The 24,341-nt window shown below is 59.0% G+C and overlaps 1 protein-coding gene across 2 annotated transcripts in view; it reads left to right on the top strand.

Annotated features, from left to right (window-relative positions):
• The first annotated feature begins 404 nt into the window (after positions 1-404).
• The window catches only part of GRIK4 (glutamate ionotropic receptor kainate type subunit 4), a 424,573-nt gene continuing 400,636 nt past the window's right edge, over positions 405-24,341 (top strand). For both annotated transcript variants that reach the window (XM_041769772.1, XM_041769768.1), the window contains exon 1: positions 405-522. The gene's annotated coding sequence lies outside the window, so the exon portion shown is untranslated. The remainder of the gene's footprint in view (positions 523-24,341) is intronic.

Here is a 24,341-nt window from a genome sequence, read left to right as displayed (position 1 = left end):
GGGTGCGGGTGCGGGTGCGGGTGCGCGCGGGAGCCCCCCAGCCCCGGCCTCCAGGGCGCCGCGGCGCAGCGCCCGCCCTCGTCCCGCGGCCCCCGGCCCCCCCACGGCGGCGGCGGCAAGTTTGCCCCCGGCCGCCCGCCCGCCCGCCCGCCCCGCTCCCCCGCTCCCCCGCTCCCCCGGCTCCTCCGGCGCTCGGCTGCGGGGCGCGTCGGCGGGGCCCGAGCGGGTGCCCGGGGCGCGCGGGCCGCCCTGCCCCGAGGGGCGCCCCCCCGGCCGCCGTGCGCGGGCCGCCGCAGTCCCCGCGCTGACCGCCGGGCGGCGCCCCGGCCGCGCTCCTCCCGCCGCCGCTCCCCGCTCCCCGCTCCGCTCCCCGCTCCCCGCTCCCCGCGCTCGCGGCCGGACACACGCCGCCTTCGGCTGCCGGCGGAGCGCGCTGGGGCCGCCGCGGCTGCTGCGGAAGCGGGGAGACCCGAGAGCCACGGCCCGGCCGCCCGGCCCGGCCCCCGACGCGGAGCCGCCCAGGTAAGGGCCCCGGGCCGCTGCCCCGCGCCCGCCCGCCCCCCGCGCCTCCCGGGCTCGGACCCCGCGCTGCGCCCGCGGCTCCCCGGCCCGGCCCGGCCCGCCCCCGCCCCCGCCCCCGCCGCCGCCGCCGCCGCCGCAGCCCTCCCCGGCCGCCCGCCCTGCGGGTCCGGTCCTGCGGGTCCCCGGGGCCCCGGCCCCCCGGCCCCCCCGCCGGCCCCCGCCCCGCCCCGCCCCGCCCCGGGGCACCCGCGCCCCACCCGAGGGGACCCCCTTCCCCCGACGAACGAGGCTCCCACCGCCTCACCCTAGTTCACCCGAGTGGGAAGCGGGGGACAAACTCCGGGACCCGCATGCGGGCGTGCGGCGGGGGCGGGGCGGGGGGGGGCAGCGCCGGAGGGGGCGGGGGGGGCCGGGCGGGCGGGCCGGGTCGGGGTCGGGTCGGGGCGGGGTCGGGGCGGGCGCCCCGGGCACCTGTGCCCGCCGCCCCGCCGGCTCCCTGGAGCCCAAGAAAGTGAGAGGAGGAGCGGGCGGGGCGGCGCGGGGGCCGGGCGGGCGGGCGGGCGGGCGGGGCGGGCTGGCAGCCGCGGGCACTGCGGCCTCGGCCTCCCCGCGCCGGACCTCGGGCCGCGGCTCCGGCACCGCCACTCCACGCTGCCATCTTCCTGCCGGCGCTGTTGTCTGGCGGTCCACGAGGTGCCACCTCCCTGCCTCCCCCCAGCGGCTCTCCCGGGCATGTCTCCCCGGGGCCTGGGGGCCTGGCGAGCGGGGGGAGCCCCGGGCCCGGCCCGGCCCCTTGGGACCGCCCCGAGCGCTCCCAGGACTGGCCCGGCCGGGCCCCACCACGGGGCCACCCTCCAGCCCCGCGGGCCACCGGGCGGCAGGGACACTCCAGGAGCACCTGCCGGCAGCGTGGAGCCCCCGGGTGGAGGCCGCCCGGTGGGCGGTGCGCGGCGAGGGAGCAGCCCGGTGGGCTCCCCCCCCCCCGTCTGCGCTCGGGGGCCCGCCCCGGGGGCCTGGGGTCGCCGCGCCCGCGCCCGCGCCCGCGCCCGCGCCCCCCACCGGCAGGGAGCCCCAGGAACTCCGCCGGCCCGTGGGGCGGGTCGGGCTTGCCGAAGCTGCAGCCCCGCCTCGTCATTAATCGGGTTTATTATTTTCCCCGCTGGCTCGATGTGTTCCTCAAGGTCGCGACCCTTCGGAGAGTCAATCTAATATGCACACATCACAGCGTCTGGGTTTGTTTGATTTTCCGTATTTTGTTCATTTCTTGCGGAGCGAGCTTCCCGCGGGGAGCTGTGGCCCGGGCTTGCCCACCGGGCTCCTGCCACCTGGCCGGCCCGGTCCCTGGTCCTCCTCCGCCCCGCCCCCCGCCCCCCGCCCCCCGGGCCCGAGGGAGGCTGATGGGGAAGGGCCGGGGCTGCGGGGGCCACCAGGGGAGGACCTTCTGCTCCTTCTTTGCTCCCGCCCCCTCCCTTCCCCCCAGGCGTCCTGATCGTCGCCTACATTTTGGGCGGCACCGAAAGTTCTTTCCAGAGCCTGGGTCTGCGTCTGGGTCTGGCTTCCCTCGGGGGATGGGAGGACGGAGAGGGAACTCGGGCGGAGTGGGAGGGAAGCGGGGCCCCAGGGCGGACGCGGGGGCTCCTGGAGAGGGGGTCCGAGCCACATCCAGACGGAAGGAAGGAAGAAGGGCCGAGGAGCCGTCCCGGGCCCGGGAGCCGCTGCTGGAAACGGGAGCGGCGGGAGTAGGGGCGAGCAGGGGCGGGCGGTGTGTGGCTGCTGCGGTGGCGGAGCCGTGGGAAGAAAGCCCCTCCTGCACTGTGCCGAGGGCGCAGCCCTTCTGCGTGCCATGAGCGCGCAGCTTTCCAACCGCTTTTTAGGAGAATTACTTCGTCTGATCTCTACCAGGGCCCTACGAGCGCTTCGTCTGCACCATCACCCCGTAAGGAGGTGTCACTGATCCCCCAGACCCCGGGCGCGGAGAGCTTAGTGTCCAAGGCTCGGCAGCCGCGCGGGAGGCCTCTGGACTCCCGGCCCAGTGCTCCGGTGCTGCTACTTGTTGCTTGTTAAGGTCTCTGCTGTCCGGCCCTCGCTCTCCCCGCCCCATGCTTCGGTTCATCTTCCCGTTCTCCCAGGTCGGCTCCACGCTTTCCCCTCCCCGGGCTGGGGGCGGGGGTAGGGTGCTGGCTGGTGGTCCCCACGCCCATCCCATGTCTTAGATCAGGCTAATTCTTGGCTCCGCATTCACAGTCCCTAGACTGGCTGCTCCAGCTCTGTGGATGTCCCCCCAGACCCCTGCCTGTCCCCCTAGCCCCCTGGATGCCCCCCAGCCCCCTGGATACCCCCCACACCCTGCATGTCCCCCCAGCCCCCTGCATGTCCCCCCAGCCCCCTGGATGCCCCCCCCAGCCCTCTGGATGTCCCCCCAGCCCCCTGGATACCTCCCACACCCTGCATGTTCCCCCAGCCCCCTGCCTGTCCCCCCAGCCCCCTGGATGCCCCCCAGCCCTCTGCATGTCCCCCCAGCCCCCTGCATGTCCCCCCAGCCCCCTGCATGCCCCCCAGCCCTCTGCATGTCCCCCCAGCCCCTTGGATGCCCCCCCAGCCCTCTGGATGTCCCCCCAGCCCCCTGGATGCCCCCCCAGCCCTCTGGATGTCCCCCCAGCCCCCTGGATACCTCCCACACCCTGCATGTTCCCCCAGCCCCCTGGATGCCCCCCCAGCCCTCTGGATGTCCCCCTAGCCCCCTGGATGCCCCCCAGCCCTCTGCATTTCCCCATAGCCCTCTGGATGTCCCCCCAGCCCCCTGCATGTCCCCGTACCCCCCTGGATGCCCCCCAGCCCTCTGCATGTTCCCCCAGCCCCCTGGATGTCCCCCCAGCCCTCTGGATGTTCCCCCAGCCCCCTGGATACCCCCCACACCCTGCATGTCCCCCCAGCCCCCTGCATGTCTCCCCAGCCCCCTGGATGCCCCCCAGCCCTCTGGATGTCCCCCCAGCCCCCTGGATGCCCCCCAGCCCTCTGCATGTTCCCCCAGCCCTCTGGATGTCCCCCCAGCCCCCTGGATGCCCCCCAGCCCTCTGCATGTTCCCCCAGCCCTCTGGATGTCCCCCCAGCCCCCTGGATGCCCCCAGCCCTCTGCATGTTCCCCCAGCCCTCTGGATGTCCCCCCAGCCCCCTGGATGCCCCCCAGCCCTCTGCATGTTCCCCCAGCCCTCTGGATGTCCCCCCAGCCCCCTGCATGTCTCCCCAGCCCTCTGGATGTCCCACTAGCCCCCTGCATGTCCCCCTAGCCCCCTGGATGCCCCCCAGCCCTCTGCATGTTCCCTCAGCCCCCTGGATGCCCCCCAGCCCCCTGCAGTCCCCCCAGCCCCCTGGATGCCCCCCAGCCCCCTGCATGTCCCCCCAGCACTCTGGATGTTCCACCAGCCCCCTAGATGTCCCACCAGCCTCATGGATGTCCCACCAGCCCCTGTGGATGTCCCGCGATCCCTGCCCCAGACAGGTGGTTCCTCTTGACTGTCCCTCGCAGGGAGTTCAGGTTCTCCCAGGCACTGTCCAGATACCACAGAGACCTTGGTTCCACCTTCTTCCTCTGTCTCCCTCATCCCACTCCTCGGCGCCTTATCTCTTCAGGCCTCAGTTCTTTTGGGCGCTTCTGGTGCCCGGCCCGAGCTTTCCTTGCACACTGCCACTGTCCCACGTGGGGCTTTAGCAGCTCAGGGCCCGGGGGTGGGGGTGAGGGTGGTGGTATCGCAGCCACCTCCCCGCGGGCTCAGTTTCCAGGCACCTGCTGCCCCACCTGCTTCCCTACAGAACATGGCTTTGGTAATGTGTGACCAGGTCTCCGGAGCCTCCGTGGCGCCCCTGGCTCCTGGACACGGTCCCCGGTGGTAGCTTGGACTTGATGGCCTTCCGCTTGCACGGCCCCGCCTTCTGCCTGGGGACCCGATCCTTGACCCGCTCTCGCTCTGGGCACCTGACACGCTGGGCCCTCATCCTTCCCCTTCCTCCTCTTTTCTGCCCACTTACACTTTGCCAGCCTTCAAGGGGCAGCCCGGGAAGCCCTCCCTGCGCCCCAGCCTGTCACCCTCTGCAGGACCTGGTGGCAGCTTCAGCCACCAAGTCTCAGACAGGTCTGGCTTCCTATCCTGGTGTCACTCTCTGAGAGACTTTGAACAAATTGCATAACCTCTCTGGGCCTCACCTGTCTCACCCATAAAATGGGGACAGTCTCACCTGCCTGAAAGGCTTGCTATCAGCATGACCATATGTGGGGGGGATGTGGTTTGTGGGTCCCCGCAGGGCACCTGCAGGTAGGGTCCTCTCATGCCACCATCTCCTACCTGCTGTTGCTGTTTCTTTGTCCCTGTTTGTCTCCCCACCCAGAAGGCAGGTCCCTTGAGGAGAAAGACCTTTCCCTGGTGCCTGAATTTTCGGTCCTTGGCTCCTCACCGAGCGTGCACTGTCTTTCGACACCCATACGTTGGCCCCTGCTTACAGTAGGGATATAAGGAATCGTTGTTACTTGCTGATGACATTTGGTTACGTAAAATAGGGTCTGCCTTACATTTAACAAATCCAACACGAAAAAGCAGTTTATGCCACGGTAGCAGCCCAGGTAAACCGTAGGAAGGAAGGAGGGAATCAGTTTAACACTGTATTGACTGTGCGCTCTGCTCATTTCAGAGTCACCCCACCTCTGTTTTTACAGACGAGGAAAGGGGGCCACAGGGGGCTCCTCTGAGCCGTGCCATAGTCCAGGGAGCACTCCAGAACCCCACTTCCTTCCCCTATACGTGGGCCCAGAAAGGGGAGTGGGAGGCTCCTTAAGAAAAGATTTGAGACAGGTTTTCTTTGAACAACTCCCCACTTCAGCAGGGATGGGGTAGATGTGAGCACGTCAGAGAGGCAGGGCCAGCGAGGCAGGTCTAGGGTTTGGGTGGGGAGCCCGGGGGGACAGGCCACATGGGGAGAGCAGGAGGGATGGGTGGATGTGTTCTGGCCACGTGGGCCCTGGTGGTCAGGTGGGGCTGGAGCTCAGTGAGGAGGAGGAAGGGCCGTCCCGCAAGGAGGGCTGCCCAGACGGAGTTGGGGACAGAGACAGCTTGAAGGCTGGGTGACCGGGGTCCTGTCTGCCTGGCGGCGGGTGGGCCCTGGGAGGGAGGAGGTAAGGGTGGGTGGGAGGGGGGGTTAGGGCGGAACTAACAAGTTCAACGGGACCTCGCAGCCAAGGAGGGGAGGTCCAGGTTGATGCATCAGGTTCTGGGGGGGTGGGGAGGATCCTGGGCAGACGGGCAAGTGCCCGGCGAGGCCTTGAGGGCTGGGGGTGCCGGCAGAAGGATGGGGGGTGCGTTTGAGTGGCATTTCCAAGGAACAGCAGAATGTGCGGACAGATTGGGAACAGCAGAGGAGGGAGCAGGAAGTGTCGCAGAGAACTTTGAGATTTGGAGCCCCGGAGGCTCGCAGGATGGTGGTGCCACTTCAGAAATAGGGAAGCCAGAAGGGGAAGTGGGCCTCGGGGAGGGCTGAGGGCTGTGTTCGCAGACCTGCTGCGAGGCAGGCGCCGGGAGCATTTGGGGATGGAGCCCGGGGCCTGCGGACCAGCTGAGAGTCTTGTGTGACCAGCAGTGGCTGTCGCGCTGAAGCTGCTCCCGGGTCTGTGGCCTGCAGGGGTCCCAAGCCCAGCTGCCCTTCCGGGGGACCCCAGTGCCACGCACGGAGCGGGTGCTAAGTAAATATTTGTCTCACTGAAGTGGCCCCAAGTGATGTTCAATAAATGTTTGTTATAGAGAGAGATTCCTAGTGGATCCTGGCAGGTGAGGAGGGGACAGGGAGCCTGCGTGGACCCCGGCTTCCAGGAACCGGGTGTCCCGGGGCTCCCCCTGCCCTCCCCACCTGTCAGAATCCGGGCTACTTCTGGCTGCCTCAGTTTACTCTTGGTAATCTCCATAGTCTCAGGCCTGCAAGTCCCTCGACCTCAGGGACAGAATCGTGGGCAGGCTCCCTGGCGGGGGGTGCAAGCTGGGGGTGCCATGCCCAGAACGGGGGCGTCCCAGCAGCGGGAGGAAACACATGTTTCGAATTGAAGTTTGAGGGCCGGAGTTAAAGAGGATTTAATAGAATGAGAAATCAATAGCCCAGAGGAGGTTAAGATGTGTAAGTGAGAGGCTGGCTACAAGGCGCACTTAATAAAAAAGATTTTCCGAAGCCGTGGAGGATGGCCGCACATGGGGGGACAGTGGGGTGCTTTTGCTGCCCTGAAGCCTGGAGGCTCCTCCGGAGGGAGACTGGGGGTTTCAGGAGTCTCTGTCTTTCTGGGTGGCCAGAGTGTGACATTCGTGTCCCCCCGGCCAGAGGCTGTGTGATGCAGTGGTCAGCCCCCTGGCTCAGATCGCACGGGGTTCAAATCCCGGCCCTTCCAGCTGTTGGGCAGGGACCTACGGGGCCTAATAGTGACCGAAGTAAATCTCAGCAGGTGCATGGGGTGCCCAGTGAATGATCACATTTGTTGCTGTGACAAGTACCATTGCGTTTCCACCCTTGCAGTCTCTCCTGGTGCAGTTCAGCCACTACAGAGTCATGTCCCTGGTGGGCCGGTGAGAGGAGGGAACTGGGTGCGACCCTCTGGGCCTTGGTCCCAGTTACAGGGTGGGCCGTGGCCGAGCTGCGGCATCAGGCCGGCCTCCAGGATCTCCCCGTGTCCCTCTCGGTAGACTCAGTGGCGGTCCACACAGGAGCCAGAGGGTCAGCAAGGCAGGACAGACGTCAGGAGACCATTTGGTCCCATCTCGGCATCCAAACCAGATCCGATAGGCACTAAGCAGGAAAACCATCTTAATTCTTTAAGGCGCTTAGACTGGGAGCTCCTCGGAATCAGGAAGGCAGCCAGTGGTTTTGTGTCTGGCCTGAGGCTCACATCCCGGGCCTCAGTCAGTATTTGTTAGGGAGACAGACTAGTTGACGGCAACAATACTGATGGCAATAATAATAGCTAATATTTTCCAAATGCCTGTTAGGTGCTGAGCATGATGCAAACTGCTTTCCATATAGTATCTTGGTTCATCCCCTTACTAACCTTAAGCTTTCAGATACTATTTAGGGTGCTGTGGTTGTTTTAGGCACTACTTAGGGTACTGTTATACCCATTTCACAGGCGTGGAGGCTGAGATTTGGGGTAGCTAACGCATTAGCCAAGAGTCTCGTAGCTGGTAAGAAGCAGAGTTGGGATTTGCACCCAGGTGGTCTGATTTAAAAGAATTTTTTTTTCTTTTTATTAAATGAACTCTGTCCCCATCGTGGGGCTCAAACTCACGACCCTGAACTCAAGAGTCACATGCCCTGCCACCTGAGCCAGCCAGATGCCCCTCAGGCTGTCTGATTTCAAACTAGGTGTTAGAGATTTCTGTGTGCCTGTGTGGGTGCATGCACATGTGTGCACACGTGCGTGTGTATGTGAAATATCCACTGATTGTCCCCTGACTTCCTAGCTCCCCCTCGGGCTCCCTCGCCCTCCTAGTCCTCGTCTCATAGGCAAGGAGGCCAGGCATGGAGGGGGCATGGATCTTCCCTACACTCTGGTGCCTTGGCCTGATTTCTTTGACCTCCCGGAGTGAGAGGTCCCTGGCAATGTTGGAGAAGCAGTCAAAGACCACCCTCATCAGAGCTCGTGTGTGGGCCCTGAGTCATGTGCCAGTCTTTGCCAGCACAGAGGCCATCCGGTGGGCCTGGGGTGAAAGCAGAACAGGGCAGCATCGTGAGCCATGGATGGGACTCTCCCATGACATGAAAAGTTTGAGGATTGGTGGAGCTCAGATGACACGTGGCCCCTCGAGGTCACAGCAGATGAAGATCCCCCCTCTTCATCAGAGGGGGATCTCGCTGGGGTCTCGGACTCTCAGAAGCATGACGGGGTATCACTGGAAGAAATCTGATGGAGCGCTCCTGTCACAGTTGTGTTTATTGATCTTTCCAGCATCCTCCCTGGCCTGATTCAGCTCATAAGGTCACACAGAACGTCCCCAGTAAGGTTGGTGACAGGGGAGGAATTTGGGCATCTCATTCTAGAGGCAGCAGAGACTCTTTCAGGGCAGAGAAGACTAGACTGGGCGCCGAGGGGTCCAGAAGGCCCCTCTGGAGTCCTTTCCTGGGGGTGGTTTCCAGCTGTTGCTGCTCCTGACCTTCCATCCGACAGTCAGCCCTTCTGCCGAAGCTGCTAATGCCACTTCCTGGTGGGTATCACGTATCTTCTCAGAGGTTTCTGCGCCTGCCCCCAGGATGTCTGTCAGAGGTGGAGTGGGCAGCTAGGAATTATCACCCCAGACTCTCAGGATTTCAGCGACTAGCTGGGAACCAGTGTTACTCGGTGGGGAGGTTGGAGGTTGGATCAGGATCCAGGACTCCTGCCCCACACACCCAGTGCCTTCTGAAGGTCACCCCCGGCCCGTGCAGACAGTGGAGGCAGTGGTCCTTGGGCACACCTGCTCTTCCCAAGGCTGAGAATAGTACGCAGAGTAAAACAGTATTTGTCCAGAAATGATAATGCCAGTTTCATTGCTGGGAAAACAGAAACCCAGGGAGGGTAATGAAACATAGAATCTTGTTCCTGGGAGGGACCTGAGCGCGTTCGTTCAGCAGCCTACCTGACGCGCTCTCATCTGCAGACACAATCTCCGCTGGCTGGTTATCCAGCCCTGGCTGCCCCCCCCCCCCCCGCCCCGTCTTCTGAAAGCTGACATTATTGAGCGCTGATTATGTTCTGGATACTTTATACGTATTAAGTTGATCTACCGACAACCAACCCTGTGAGTGAACTGAGGCCCAGAGAGGTCGCGTAGCTTGCTCAAGGTGACACGCTAGTAAGTGGTCAAGCCAGGACATGGATTTGGCCCTCGGGGCCATGCTCTTGACCACTCATGAGGCAGCTGCAAACCAGGGAGCATGTGAGAATACCCAGCATGCTGTCTGGCATCCAGAAGGTGCCCAGGAAATGCTAGGGATTTTCTTCAAAAAATACCAGAAGGTTTTCCCTTAAGCTGAGCCAAATCTACTTTTCATGGGGCCATGTTCTGCACCCCTCCTTGGAACCCCACGAGGCGCTTCCACCCTCCTTCCTGTTCCAGTCCTCGGGCTGTGAGCAGAAGCAGAGCCAGGATTCAGGCTCTTCCTAACTGGGTTTCTGTCCAAGACTCTTTTCCCCAAATCGAATCCTCTGGCTGGGAAGATGATGGGGGAGCCCAGAGAAATGTCCAAGGCTGGGACTCATGGGTGGGTAGTGGCCTGATCCTTGGCCACAGGGCTGTGCGGACGGTGGCCACACATCCATTCCCAGGGCACGTTTCCTGAGGGCCTCTGGGGTGCCAGGCATGGCCACAGAGTGGCACTGGGTGGGTGCAGCCCAGGCCCGGCCCCTTACATGATACGCGTGCAGATATTGAGTCTGTCAGATGCCCTGGGCCTCGGGTCCTGGGGGCAGGGGGCTGAGGACCGAGGTGACAACCTTGCTCCTTGGAGCTCCTGCCAGGCTAGGGGATGCTGCAGACACCCACCCCTCCCCCCAGGAGGACCAGAAAGTTCAGATGACCCAAATCTCGTAGTACAGAGTGGGCAATTAGATGGAGAGAGCGCACCAGTGCATTTGAGCTAAAATAGCACCATCCCCTTCTCCTTTGAAAAGTGAGAGTCCTGCCAGAGTCCAAAGTAAATAGGCTGGAACATGAGGCCTGCCAGGTGGGGTGCAGATTAGAAGTAACAAGGCCACCGGGCCATGCAGGTAGCGGGGAGTCAGCAGAGAAAGTGCATTTCCAGCAGCGCGAGGCTGACCAGGCAGGCGGCTGGGCTGGCACCTCTCTGGTCCCCTCTGCTCCTCCTTGGGGAGGGGGTAGCTGGGGACGCTTGGCCTGGCACCTGAGGAGCTGGGATGGAGCCGACCTTTGTGCCGTGTTCCTGGCGCTCTTGTGTCTTGCTGTGTCCCTTGCCCCGTGTCATCGCGGGACCCCACGGCAGCCCTGCCCCGTGAGGGGTATTAGTTCCATCTGACGCAGGAAGGAGGGGGTGCTCCAGGGGCCCGGGGGCCGCAGGAACCACAGCATGGCCCTTTCTCCGTGTCCCTGGCTTCTGCACTGTGGCCTGTGCTGCTCCAAGGAGCCAGTAGATGTCTCTGTTCAGCTCCGGCCCCCAGCGGGGGAACTTGAGCGGCTCACCTGGCTCACCTCTGGGAGGGTCCACCACACTGGTGCCCCTGGGAGGTCAGCAGAGGTCATGTGTCTCCCCACCCCCAAACCCCCCAGCAGGAGACATGGCTCCCTGGTGCAGGGACTGTGTCTGCTCCTCAGCATCAGAGCCCCAGCAACTAGGACGGCCCAGCATGTAGTAGGTGCTCAATAAATATCTGGGGAACGGATGGCTGCTTTCGTGAGCTCCTTGTCTACAGAGGCCACAGATCGGGGAGCTCTAGGCTAGTGACGAGCATTGGCTCTGGAAAGCTCGATGGGCCGCTTTAACTCACAGACATGTGTGGTTGAAGAGTCAGCTGTGTGGATCTCAAAAGACATTTTCTCCCAAGATCGTGGGGTTCGTGTGACCTGTACAAACAGCAACCCTGGGTCTCCCTGGAGCTTGGTCCCAGGCACTGCACGCCATCCTCAAACCCAGCTGAGCCTGGCCTGAGGGTCAGGGAGGGGGGCTGGACAGGGGTGTCTGAGTGGGAGCAGCAGTGGTACACATAGGTGGGGAGCTCTGACTTCGAGATCGGAGTGGGGGTGCTCTTGCTCCTGAGGGTCAGGAGGGGGCTCTGGGAACAGGGGCCTGAGCTCCTCCAGACACCCCGTGTGACCTGGGACCGTGTGCACCCACCCTGGAATTCATTTACTGGCAAGTGGCATTTGCTGCATGGGAGGGTGGGGGGTACTGGCGCAGAGCCCAGGAAGAGGCTGCCCTTGTGTGGGGACCAGGAAAAGGGGCCCAGGATCTAGGGGATGAGAGGAGGCATTTCTGGGGCACGATCAGGAGCTACATGTGGAAGCAGAGCCTCAGTGGCTCTGGCTACCTGCTGCTGGCCATGGTCAGCGTGTCTGCTGCGTTTCCCCCGAGCGCCTCTCTGCTGATTGGTGGTAGTACCTACAGAGGGCTCTGGGGCCGAGTGAGGGCTCCTGGGACGGGGCCTGGTTCGACTTGTGTCTGCCACGGGCACGGGGCCTGATGAACTTGTCAGAAGAGATTTAGGCCAAGCATCTCATTTTACAGATAAGGAGATTACTCAGAGAGTGGAGGTAGCTGGCCCAGGGTCACATGGCTTAAGGAATCAGGGTTCAGGATTACAGGTTGGGGTTCCCCTGACCCCTAGTTTGTTCTTGTCTTGTGTGTCTCGGACTCCCACGGAGCTTCTTATCAAACTGAGGGAGCCAGTGCCCTGCCCCACTGCTCCCCCTCCCGCTGGGGCCTCCCCAGCTGCTAGCCAGCCCCATCCATCCTGGGCAGGGTGTGGAATGCAGGCCCTGCTCTCCGGGAGCTGTGACCTCAGAGGCATGCGGAGAAGACACAAGCAGAGGCGTCCCACAAACCCCCCCACACACCTGCCAGGTCCACGCCAGGTTGGCTGGGCCGTAAGACTCAGTGTCCAGGTTGACACGGGCAGAGCAGGACAGGCTGGTGCCTCTCCCCTGAGCAATCCACAGAAGCTTCCTGGAAGAGGGGGCTTCCTGGCAACAGGAGTCCCTGGCTCTTTACTTCCCGTGCAGCCTTGGACATGGGAGTTTGCGCACCTGCAGCCTCCGCTCTGCGAGAAAACGGGGATGGAAAGAGCCTCTTCTCACAGGGCTTGGGGAGGAGCAGGTCGGTAACATCTGTAAAAGCGCATCTTAAATCATCAGGTGCTTTCGGTAGATGCCGTGTGACTTTATATAAGATTCAAGAACAGGCAAGGTCATCTTTGGGAATGGAAGTCAGGCTAGGAGCTTACCCTCGGAAGGGAAGGAGGGGCCCTCCAGAGTGCTGGGAATGCTGTGTCTCCACCTGGGAGCAGATTATGTAGGAAATGCGCTGCGCTCCCCGCATACGTGCACTTTCCACTACCTGCAGGATACTTCCCTTTTGAAAGTTTTTCAAGTGGTTCTAATGGCTCGAGTCTGGTCACTTGATAGAATGCCAAAGAGGAGGCCTGGAATGACCTTCATGCCTTTTCTCAGGTAGTCCTTACAACAAACCCCTTTTACAAGGCTCAGGGAGGGGACACACACTGCCCAGCGTCACACAGCCATCCTGTGGCGGAGGTGGGCGCGGGCCAGGCCTGACTCCTGAGCCGACCTTCTCAGCTGAGTCTGAAGGCCGCCAGTGCAGCCCTGACCGCCCCCAACTCTGCTAACTGGGGGCGAGCCTCCCACCTGCGCTGCCTTTGCCACGCTGACCGTGCCAGGCTCCTGCCGGGCCCTGCCGCTCGCAGGGGGATGTGCAGTGGGGCCGCAGGGCTGCTCCCAATCTGGAGATGCCTCCAGAATGGAATTAAGTGGGAAGCAGGAGCCAGAAGGGCGTCTGGGGAACAGCAAGTCTGCTCTGCTCTGCGAGGGTCCCCCAGGTGGCTGCGTGGAGGCCCCAAGGGGGCAGATGGTGCTGTGCTGCCCTGAAACCCTCCAGGGCAGACCCCTGCCAGGTGAGAGAGGGAGAACCAGTCCAAGGCCGGAGGGAGCTGCTCTGCATAATGCGAGTTCCCCCACTGTCTCGGCCAGGCCAGGGGGATTTGCGTCTTCAGGGAGGCCTCCCTGCTGGTCAGGTGCTTCTGTTGCCTGGATTATTTGGCTAAGGGAGGCAGCGCCCCTCAAACTAAGCCACCTCTCATGCAGCCTTGTCTGGTGGGAGAGAGGTGGCATTGTGCTCACGTTTATATGCAACTGGCAAAACAGATAAAGCCTTACTGTGGTCCAAGGTTTCCAATCAGATGGAGAAAAAGAGGGCCTGGTGGCTTCATTCGGGGTGTGGGAGGGCAGACAGCTTCTTTACGGGGCAGGGGGAGAGCCTGCTCACCTCCTCTGGGAGGCCTGCCCTGATTCACCCCCTTAGCCCCCTCCCGTTACATCCCAGTCCTCAGCAAGGACGGAAGACACAGTGAGGAGAGTGAGTGCCTTGGCAAGTTCTGGGTGTTTACGCTTGATTTTGTCTTAGGTGTCTGTCCAGGGCATTGATCCTGTTATCCCCATTTGACGGGAGGCTGGCTGCAGGCAGGGAGCACCAGGCCCTTCCCCTGGGGTGCCCTCCTTTTAGCAGCTGCCCATCTAGCGCAGCTGGGGAGCTGCCCTGGGGAGCTTTGGCTCTGTGCCTCAGGATGTTTGCATGTGCTGTTTACCCTGCTTGGAACCCCTTCCTCCACCCCGCCTCCTTCTCTTGCTTCACTCCTGCATCTGGATTCCTCGTCCAGGCAGCCCTCTGCTGCTGCCTCCTGTAGCCCAAATGAGGCTCGTCTTGTGTGCTTGCAGCCTCCAACACGCCTTCCCTTTGGAGCACAACCCCACATGGCCTCCTAACTGCCTGTTCAAGGCTTGGGCTCCCCAGCTGGGTCCTGAGCTCTGGGGAGCCAGGGATCGGATTGGGCTGCCACGGCCACTTCTGTGCCACAGGCTCCAGCACAGAGCCCGGCACGCGGGAGGATCTCGCTGAATGATTGTGGGAAGGGGTGAGGCCATTGAGCACCAAAGTGAGGAGCAGAGTTCCAGAGCTGCTGCTCCGGGAGCCCAGTTGCTCTGCCTGCTTGTGTCGGAAGGGTGGCCCCCGTCCATGCCCAGCTGAGTCTGAGCCCCAAGACAGCTGCTAGAGGCAGGCGTCGAAAGCCCAGCCTGGGCACCGGCGACCACGTCTTTTCTGCTCCGTGCCGAGTTCCTGGCAGCTGCGCACAGATGCAGGGCAATTGTGTTCCCCAGAAATGCCTGGATGTGAGGTGTGTAAGACCCCTGAGGGAGTGGGAGGGGGCCGGGAAAGGTGCTGCCCTCATTTATCCTTCCATGGAACCAGGGGAGGGTAATTCAGGTTATCTTACAGTTCTTGGTAGAGAGAAGCCTTCCTGCCTCATGCACCCCACAGCCACCATCCCCACTGCGGGCACGTTTGCTTTTTGATGCTTTCATATCCAGCTTGTCCATTGAAGACTCCCAGCACCCCTGGGTGGGGTGGAGTGAGTGTTACTGACCCATTTTACAGATGAGGAAACAAGTTCAGAGTGGTTACGCTGACATGCTTGCATCCTGGCTCTTGCCTGGTAGGCAGCAGAGCTGGGATCTGGTTCTTCTGGAATTCTCTGCCCTAGCTGCCCTTCCTTCTAGGCAGCTCAGTGCCCTGCCTAAGGAATCAGGGAGCCCCAAGTGCGAGTCCTCAGAGCGCCCCCGTTCTCACTTGGCCGCCTGGGAGTCCGTGACCTTGGAAGGGCCTGTGTCCCGACCACAAAGTGCAGGTGGGAGGGGGAAATCTGGCTTTGACAAATGGCCCTGTGGTCCCAGGACATGCAGGGCTAATTCAAGTGCAAACAGTGTATTAGTATTTATTACTCATGCTCCACTGCTAATAAAATTTGAGTTTTAAAAATAATGGTGAGCAAATGAATTGGTCGATGGCCTGTGGGAAGAGGATGCAGGGAAGGATATTTCATGGAGAGGAGTGACGGGGGGGACTCAGCTCCTGCAGGCTCCTGGCTGGGTGGGGGGCGGGAAGGACTGTTGCTGGGGGCAGCCCTCCACTGCCTGTCCAGTCCGGGAAGTCGTTCATCTGCCTGTTAACGTTTGTCGGAGAGCATTTGTCATGGTGGCGGCGTCTCCAGGCGGGGTGCCTACGTCCCAAATATCCATTTCAGTTCTCTGGGCTAAATCCGTGAGTGGGAAAGTCACCTGCCGCAGGTGCCTCCACCTCTGACCCCTGAGCTGGGAGGGCTGGCTGAGGTCTTCCAGGCAGAGCAGAGATCTAAGGAGTGTCTCAGACAGATGGAGGGATGTACTGTAGGCCCCATGACGTCTGAGAGTGTGGGAAGAGGGAGAGAGGGCCCTGGGGTGCTGAGGGGCCTCTGGGGTGCTTAGCCCTCTGGGGTGAGGACAGGTCTGATTGTTAGATCCCTCTCCTCTGCAGCAGCAGCACCCCCAGCCCTGTAATTCACTGGTCCCACTTGTGTCTCAGGAGCATTGTGGGCTGGAAGCAAAATATAATTTAAGAAAGACAAGACCTGGGTGGCTCAGTGGTTGAGCATCGGCCTTAGGCTCAGGGCATGACCCCGGGGTCCCGGGATCGAGTCCCACGTTGGGCTCCCTGCATGGAGCCTGCTTCTCCCTCTGCCTGTGTCTCTGCCTATCTCTCTCTCTCTCTCTCTCATGAGTAAATAAATAAAATCTTTAAAAAAAAAAAAAAGACAGGACCTGCTACTGTGCGACTTGGAGCAAATCATTTAACCTTTTTGTGACTTAGTTTCCTGATCTATAAAGTAGGAATGATGGGACCTGCCTGGGCCATCGTGGGATCAAGAGGGAAAACAGGGCTGTGTCAGCAGCAGGGACCCGGCGGGCCTTCCGCTGTCTGAAGACAGCGCTCACACTCTCCTCAGGAAATCACTTTGCTGAAGGCTGGGCTGCTGCAGGGCTTAGAGCATGTGAGGGGACTTGGGATTTGTGTGTGTAGGTAGTGCTTGCGACAGCTTAGTCCGTATCTGAAGGGGAATAGCATTTTCTCCCCCCACCAACCCCCGTCCCCTGCCCCCTAACTGCCCCAGCACCCACTCATGCGCCCACCTCATGCCCTACCTCATGCACCTGCTCTGTAGTCCTGCCCCACTTGGTGCTTAGGCACCCAGCGTCACCGGCGTGCCAGACTGGGCGCTCTGCCCACATGCTGTCCAACTCTCACCCCCCCTCGAGGTGGGCACCAGTGTGATCCCATTTTACTGGAGCAGGAAACTGAGGCCTGGAACAGGGAGGGGCCTACCCAAGGTCACAGTTAGAATTGACCTCTGCCTGGCTCCTTCAGCACCCTCCTCCCTCCAGGTTCTGGTCCAAGGATGTCATGCCGAGGGCTGCGTCCGTGACCTTGGGGTGTCCCTGTGGAGTGAGTGTTTTCCTTTTCTTTCCCCGGGCCCCCCAGTGGAGACCTGAGTCCTGCCCTGTCTCTGGATGCCCTGGGGGTGAAGCTGGACTTCGGCGCACCTGGCAGGTGTTTTGCCTTCCACGTGCCGTGGGCTGCGAGGAGCAGGACTTCCGAAGGCCCAGCCAGGGTCTGTGGCCACTCAGATGCCCGCCTGATTCTGATTCTTGGAGTCTCTGGTTGTTCCTCTCCAGTTCCAGACGTGACCCGGGCACCTGCTCTGAGCATCCTTGCCCCGGCCCGGCCCCAGCTCTGTGCAGCTGCTCTGGGCCACCCTTTACCCCCAGGATCTTTTTGGTCTGGCTTCCCCACCCCGTGGGGTCTGCCCTGGGGTGGGCACAGTTGCCCTGTGGGGTGAGCAGGGAGCGTCCCACCTGCTGGGAGGCATTGCATCAAGATCTTCCCGGAGGGGGAAAGGGTATTGTTTAGACATTTTGTGTAAATTAGTAATATTGTAACTGCTAATTGAATGTCCATCGATTGCCTGTCAGAGGTTTGATTTAATGTGTCCTTCCCTTCTGAGTCTCAGTCGACTGCTTCGATGGTCTGCTTGCTTGCCTGCCTCGTTTCTCTTGCTCTAATGTGGGCTCCTCCCCTGCACCCCCCAACCTTGGTTTCATTTCGCTGGCTTCATAATGAGCATCTTTTGTTTTCTGGCACCGGCCTTGGCCTCTCTGTAGCCACTTGTCCCTCCCAAGTGGATTCACATGACTCATTCCTCAACTGGAGTTCTCTCAAGTATCTGGAGACCCAGGCGAGGACAGAGTCGTCGCCCTGGTGCATTTCTTTTGGGATTTGAATGCTTTGAGATAATCTCTGGGAGACGGTGAGAAGGACAGGGGTCTGGAGACTTACGGGATGAGCCCTGGTTTTGCTCATTCATTCATTCACTCATTATTTGGGGCTGGGGGCATCCACTTTGTACCAGGCCCTGTGTTCAGCTCTCAGGGAACAGATTCCTGACTTCAGCATTTTTGGAGTGAAGACGGGGAGGCAGGTGGATAACAGCGCGGCGTGATGTGCTGAGGGGTGGCCACGGCAGAGAGCCGGGGGGACACAGAGAGGATGTTGAAATCAGATGTGGGCAGCAGGGAGGCCTTCCTGGAGGAGGAGCAATACCTGCAATATGGCTTGAGCTGACTTCAGAGGACAGGTGAGAGTTAGTCTGGCAAAGAAAAGGTCAGAGGCATCTTAGGCAGAGGGAACAGTGTGCGATGGCTGGACCAGAGCCCGAGGGAGAGGAGGCCAGGAATAAGGCAAGGGGCTAATCACCACGCACTAAGCCTGGGCAGTGGCTAGAGACTTGCCTTGGATTATCTAGTTTGTACCTGCAGGAATCCTACACGCAGGTGCCAGTAGCATCCTAAATATTTGTTTTTTAAAAGATCTTATTTATTGGGGCAGCCCCAGTGGCGCAGCGGTTTAGCGCCGCTTGCAGCCCAGGGTGTGATCCTGGAGACCCTGGATCGAGTCCCACGTCAGGCTCTCTGCATGGAGCCTGCTTCTCCCTCTGCCTGTGTCTCTGCCTCTCTCTCTCTCTCTGCATCTCTATGAATAAATAAATAAAATCTAAAAAAAAAAAAAGATCTTATTTATTTATTGGACAGAGAGAGAGCGCACCAGAGAGTACAAGCTGGGGGAACGGCAGAAAGAGAGGGAGAAGCAGATGTCCTGCTGAGCAGGGAGCTTGATGGGTCCTGGGGTCACAGCCTGGGCTGAAGGTGGACACTTAGCCAACTGAGCCACCCAGGCGTCCCACTAGTAGCATCTTTAATCTCTGAGGAGACAGATCCTGGATCCCCCATGTCCTTGGTAGGGGCCCAGAGATAGGAATGCAGGCCTCCGATTCAGGGTGCTGCTTCCTTCAGCTGCCTCCTCCGATTCAGGGGTGCTGCTTCCTTCAGCTGCTTCACAGCTGTTGTCTGGCCCCAGAATGTTGTGCCAGAGGGTTGGTGACCTCGGGGGGATCCCGGTAGAGCCAGATTATGGAGCGTCTTAAATGCACTGAAAAGTTGAAACCGTATCCCGAAAGCTGCAGAGAGCCACGGAGACGCTTTAAGCAGAACAGTAGCTTGGTGAAGTCTATTTCTAGAAGTAATCGCCCTCTCGAAGTATTTCTAGAAGTAAGGGATGGAGGATGGATGGGACATGACCCAGGCCGCGGGCACAGAGAGCAGTAACCAGGCCTGGCGGTGACCCTGGCAGAGGCTGGGTGCTGGCGAAGGCGGGGAGGCGCGGGGAGCACAGAGGAGACGGGACACCTCGGGGTCGACTGTGTGTGGGTGAGGGCAGGTGGGTGAAAGGCAGGTGTTGAGAGGATTCTCAGATCCTTTGTTTTTTTAACCAGAGGTTACAAAACTTTATCTTTGTAAAATACATGAGTAAATCTCAACCAGATAAAGTGTTGTCAAAAGCAAAAGTATTACCTGTTACAGCTTCCAAATTGATGGGAAATATCTTTGGGGATCACAGAGAGGCCTCACACTCACCTTCCCTAAGACGAGAAGGAACGTGGGTAGCCGCCGGGTGCTGGGTCTGCCCCCGACGAGGAGGCTCACCTCGGGCATGGGCCTAACGCTGACACCTGGAAGCTGAGCCACCGCCGACTCCCTGGCGTTATTTAATAGCACTGTTTCCCCCAACGTGGAAAAGATGCATGGGAAAACCACACAGGGTGAAAAAGAAAGCCTTCCGGTACTTCATCCTCCGAGCCCTCTCACTGCAAGTGCAAGGCTCATTAGCTGCAGAAGTTCCTCCGAGCAGTTACCCCATCCAGGACGGAGTGGCTGCTTCTCCCCAGTTCTACTGAGACATAATTGACATACCTCGCGGTGTAAGTTTAAGCTGCCCGGCTCCAGCGTGATGTTTTGGCTTCCGTGCACCGTGGAATGATTTACGAATTTAGTTAGCATCTGATGGATAGAATATAATCAAAAGAAAAAGATGCACAGATACAAAAAAGGCAAAAGCAGGGACACCTGGGTGGCCCAGTGGTTGAGCATCTGCCTTTGGCTCAGGTCTTGATCCCCGGGTCCTGGGATTGAGTCCCGTTATCAGGCTCCCTGCTTCTCCCTCTGTGTCTCTCCTTCTCTGTCTCTCATGAATAAATAAATAAAATCTTTTAAAAAAAAGGTAAAAGAAAAAAAAATCTCCTTGTGATGAGAACTCTCAGTGGCTTCCTCGTGTCTCCTCTAGCCATGGTAACTACGGTCATCACATCGTACACGACGCTCCAGGACATATTCACCCCATAACTGGAAGTTTGTACCTGTCGACCACCTTCTAAGATCCCTCTCCCTCCTCCCCATCTCTGGTAACCACAAGCTGATCTCTTTTTCTGTGAATTTGGATTTTGGGTTTGGGTTTTATCTTTATTTTTTTTTAGATTCCACACAGAAGTCAGATCGTATTGTACCTGTCTTTCTCTGACTTACTTTATTTAGCATAACGCTTTCAAGCTCTGTCCGTGTTTTTGCAGATGGCAGGATTTCCTTGTTTTTGTTTGTTTGTTTGTTTGTTTTGTAGCTAAATAATATTCTGTTGTGTATATACCACATCTTTTTTTTTTTTAAGATTTTATTTATTTACTCATGAGAGACAGAGAGAGAGGCAGAGACACAGGCAGAGGGAGAAGCAGGCTCCTCGCAGGGAGCCCGTTATGGGACTCGATCCTAGGACCCTGGGATCCTGACCTGAGCCGAAGGCAGATGCTCAACCACTGAGCCACCCAGGCGTCCCTGCACCACATCTTCTTTATTCACTCATCTGTCGGTGGACACTTTCACTGTTTCCACGTCTTGGCTGTTGTAAGTAATGCCCGATGAACATGGGGGCGCAGCTAGGTCTGCGGTATAGTGTTCTCATTTTCTTCGGATAAATATCCAGAGGTGGGATTACGGGATAATATAGTAGTTCTCTTTTTGATTTTTCTGAGGACACTCCATAGTGCTTTCCACAGTGGCTGCACCAGCTTGCACGCCCACCAGCAGTGCACGAGGGGTCCCTTTGCTCCACATCCTCGCCAGCACTGGTTATTCTCAGATTCTTCCTTTGGGGCAGCTGGGAGTCATTGACCAGGGCGGGGCATATGGAGCAGGACTGCATGGTCCAGCGGACAGTCTAGTAGATGATGATGCACTCAGCTCTGTTTTAGACTAGATTTGAAGTGAAGTGATTTGAAGTGACTGTGGTGATGTCCACATGGTGATGTCCGGTGGGCAGCTGAATATGCCCACCCAGAACCCAGGAGACAGGCCGGGGCTGGGGTACAGATTTGGGAACTGGAGCGAGAGGGGCCACAGGGGTTTGGATGAACTCCTCTTGAAAGACATTTAATGTGAGAAGAGAGGGGGCCGGTGACAAGCTCTGGGGACTGTCCGATTGGAGGGCTTGAGTCAACAAAAGGCCAGAAGTAGACAGAGGTAGAAGGACTGCTGGGAGAGAAAGGTGTCTCAGAAGCTGGGTGGATGTGAGGGACAGACCCCTGGGGAATGCTGCTGAAAGGTACAGTAAGTAGGGCAAGAGCAAACAGTGCTTAGGGATTTGGGAACCCAGGGGTCCTTGGTGACCTTCCAGGTAGAAGACTGGGCTGGGAGGTTCCAGGAGGGGAACAGTGTTGGACAGGACAGCAGAGGACTTGTGACAGGTGGCCTCCACAGCCTGGCTGGGAGGACAGGAGAGACCAGGAAAACCCTGGGGCAGGGGCAGAGGTTCCAGGGAGGGCTTCTCCAGCCTGAGAGGCCTGACCACACTGGTTACTGACAGAGAAAGATCAACAGAGGTAGAGAGATGAGGGTGACCAGCCATTGTGCTGCCCGGGACTTAGGGGCTTCCTGGACTCGGACTAAACCTGGGATGGTCCCAGGCAAATTGAGACAGTTGGTCATTCTAGAAGAGTTTGCTTCCCTGGTGAGCTGGTCAGTGTTTGACAAAGGGCTCTTGTGGGAGGAAACCCTGACACATGCTGTTTACTGAATGCCATGGTGTGAACACTTTTGCCATGGTGTGAACACTCCTGCCACGGTGTGAACACTCTTGCCAAGGTGTGAACACTCCTGCCATGGTGTGAACACTCTTGCCAAGGTGTGAACACTCCTGCCATGGTGTGAACACTCTTGCCACAGTCCATTTTAAGCTACCCGTGCACCATCACTGAAGGCAGAGTTGGGAAGTCTTGTGAGCTGGTCTGTGCCAGCTCCATCCAACACACACGTCAGAAAAGAGCCAGAGTGAAGGGTCTGGGGGGCTGCAGGTAGGAAGGGCTTCCCCTCAATGGGGACCAGAGGGAGGAGAGAGGGCCCTGGGTCACACTTAATGCAGCAGTTGGCTGTGGATTTCAGACCCGTCAGGCAGGTGAGACCCTGCTTGGAAGGGGGGGAGTGGGCCAGGGGCCAGGGCCAGGAGAATGAAGAGGTGAGCCTGGGAGGGAGTCTGAGACAGTGGGGCAGATGTGGTCAGGGGCACAGGGGAAAGTCCTAGAGTCGGTGCTGGTTTGGGGAAAGAAGAAACAGTGACCAGGAGCTGGGCAGCCCCAGGGGCCAGGCTCCGCATGAGCCGGAGGCCACAGGTGGGCAGCCAAAGGCACATTTGGAAAAGCATGTCTGTGCTGTCACTTGGCTGCTAAGAGGGACAACGAGGGGACCCTCTTACCACGTGGGCAAGGTTGGGGTGTGGTACGGCCACTCTGGGCTGGCCTGGGAGGCAGGAGAGGCATGTGGGGGAGCCCAGGAGGGAAGCACCTGGTCAGGCATGCCCACGGGTCTTGGAACCTCAGCCGCGCCCACTGTTCTGGCTTCGGAGCTGAATGCTGAGCCCAGGGGCCAGCGTGCATCCCGGGACTATCTTGGGCCCTCGTCTAGGACAGGGCTCGGCATTGAGAGTCCCTCTCTGTTCCCTGTCAGGCACTTTGTCTCTGCTCTTGGACATGTTTTGGGGCTGACCCAGGCCACAGGATGCATGGCTGGTGTAACTCAGGTGCGATCGCTGTGGACAGGTGTCTGCTCTAGCTGTGCCCTCAGATGTTCTTTCTCATCGGCATCTACCCCTCAGGTGAGCGGGACGGTCTTGGCTCCCTGTCACCACCACTAGAGGTGGAAGGGAGGCTGCTGAGGGGCCCTGCATTTTCCCTGAAGTTCTGTCCAAGTTCAGTGGCTCGCTCAAGGATCACCTGCTGGTTGGCCTTCAGGTTGGCATCTTCTAGTGGCAGCAGAGAACAAGTTTTAGAGTAGGATCCAATGGCAAAACATCCCTGTCCCTCCCCTCTGCTCTCCCTCCCTCCTGACTCCTCCCCACAGTACTTGCTGCCTGCTAATATGCTATTTATTTTACCTATTTTACTTATCATATATCTCCCCTCACTAGAATGTAAGCTCCATGAGGGGGGAATGGCTGTGTTTGTTCACTGTCCTATCCCCCGGATCAAGAATAGTGCCTGGTATACAGTAGGTATTAAATAAATATTTTTTGAATGAATTAATGAGTAACAGCCTCCAATAACTTGCAAAGTTCATTCTTGCTATTTTAAATTTTTTTTAAAGATTTTATTTATTTATTCATGAGAGACACAGAAAGAGGCAGAGACACAGGCAGAGAGAGAATCAGGCTCCTCGGGGGAGCCCAATGTGGGACTCGATCCCAGGACCACGCCCTGAGCCAAAGGCAGATGCTCAACCGCTGAGCCACCCAGGTGTCCCTTAAATTTTTTTAAAAAAGATTTTATTTGTTTATTTGAAGGAGAGAGAGAGAGAGAGAGAGAGCTGGGGGAGGGGCAGAGGGAGAGGGAGAAGCAGGCTCCCCTCTGAGCAGGGAGCCCAATGTGGGGCTCAACTCCAGGACCCTGGGATCCATCATGACCTGAGCCAAAGACAGACACTTAACTGACTGAGCCACCCGGGCACCCCCAGTCTTGCTATCTTTGTCAGCTCTTACAGTAATCTTTGCTCCAGAATCTTTCACTATAAAGCCTGATGGAGATGGTCTTGCTATAGTGTAGCACAAACAGCTTGCTGTAGGACCGGGAAGGAGGGAAAAGACCATTCCACCTGGGGTGAGACTAGGACAGGATTCACAGAGAAGACAGCATTGAACTAGGCTTTGAAGGATGAATAGGAGTTTTCTTACTGGGCAAGAGGAGATAGGATATTCCAGGCAGAGCCAGTAGCATGAGGCCAAGTGGTGTAAAAAGACACGGAATGTTCACAGAATAATAAGGCGTATGTGGGTGTAAAGAATGTGACGCATGCTGTGGGCTGGAGGAAATGCAGTGGAAGGCTTGGGATGGGGTCTCGCTGATGCAGGGAAACATACCAAACAAGAGGTGACAGTGGTTGGGAGCCCAGACTCTCGCGGGTCCCCAGCCCAGCTCTCCCGCTCACAGCTGCATTCTTGTTTGCTGTAAAGTGGGGATAATCACAGTGCTCACCTCTCGGGCCATAGTGGGGATTAAACGAATAAAATATATGGAGCACTTAGTACCTGAGCAAAGTGATATAAAATATTAACTATGATTATTACAGCAGGAACTCAATGCATGCTGAATTTTTTATATACACATCCATGCACATATGCTCACATTTGCATCGCCCCTCCTGTTCATCCCTTGCTCATACATAATGAGTGGTCCTTAGGATACGAAAATGACGCTATAACCTGCCTTCAAATCAGCGGACATGGTTTTAATTTTTCGGTGGTAGGCATGAGCGTACGTGAATACGGTGTTAGTGAGC

This window comes from Vulpes lagopus, chromosome 10, assembly GCF_018345385.1.
Source record: "Vulpes lagopus strain Blue_001 chromosome 10, ASM1834538v1, whole genome shotgun sequence".
NCBI lineage: Eukaryota > Metazoa > Chordata > Mammalia > Carnivora > Canidae > Vulpes > Vulpes lagopus.
This window is presented reverse-complemented; position numbering and strand designations above follow the sequence as displayed.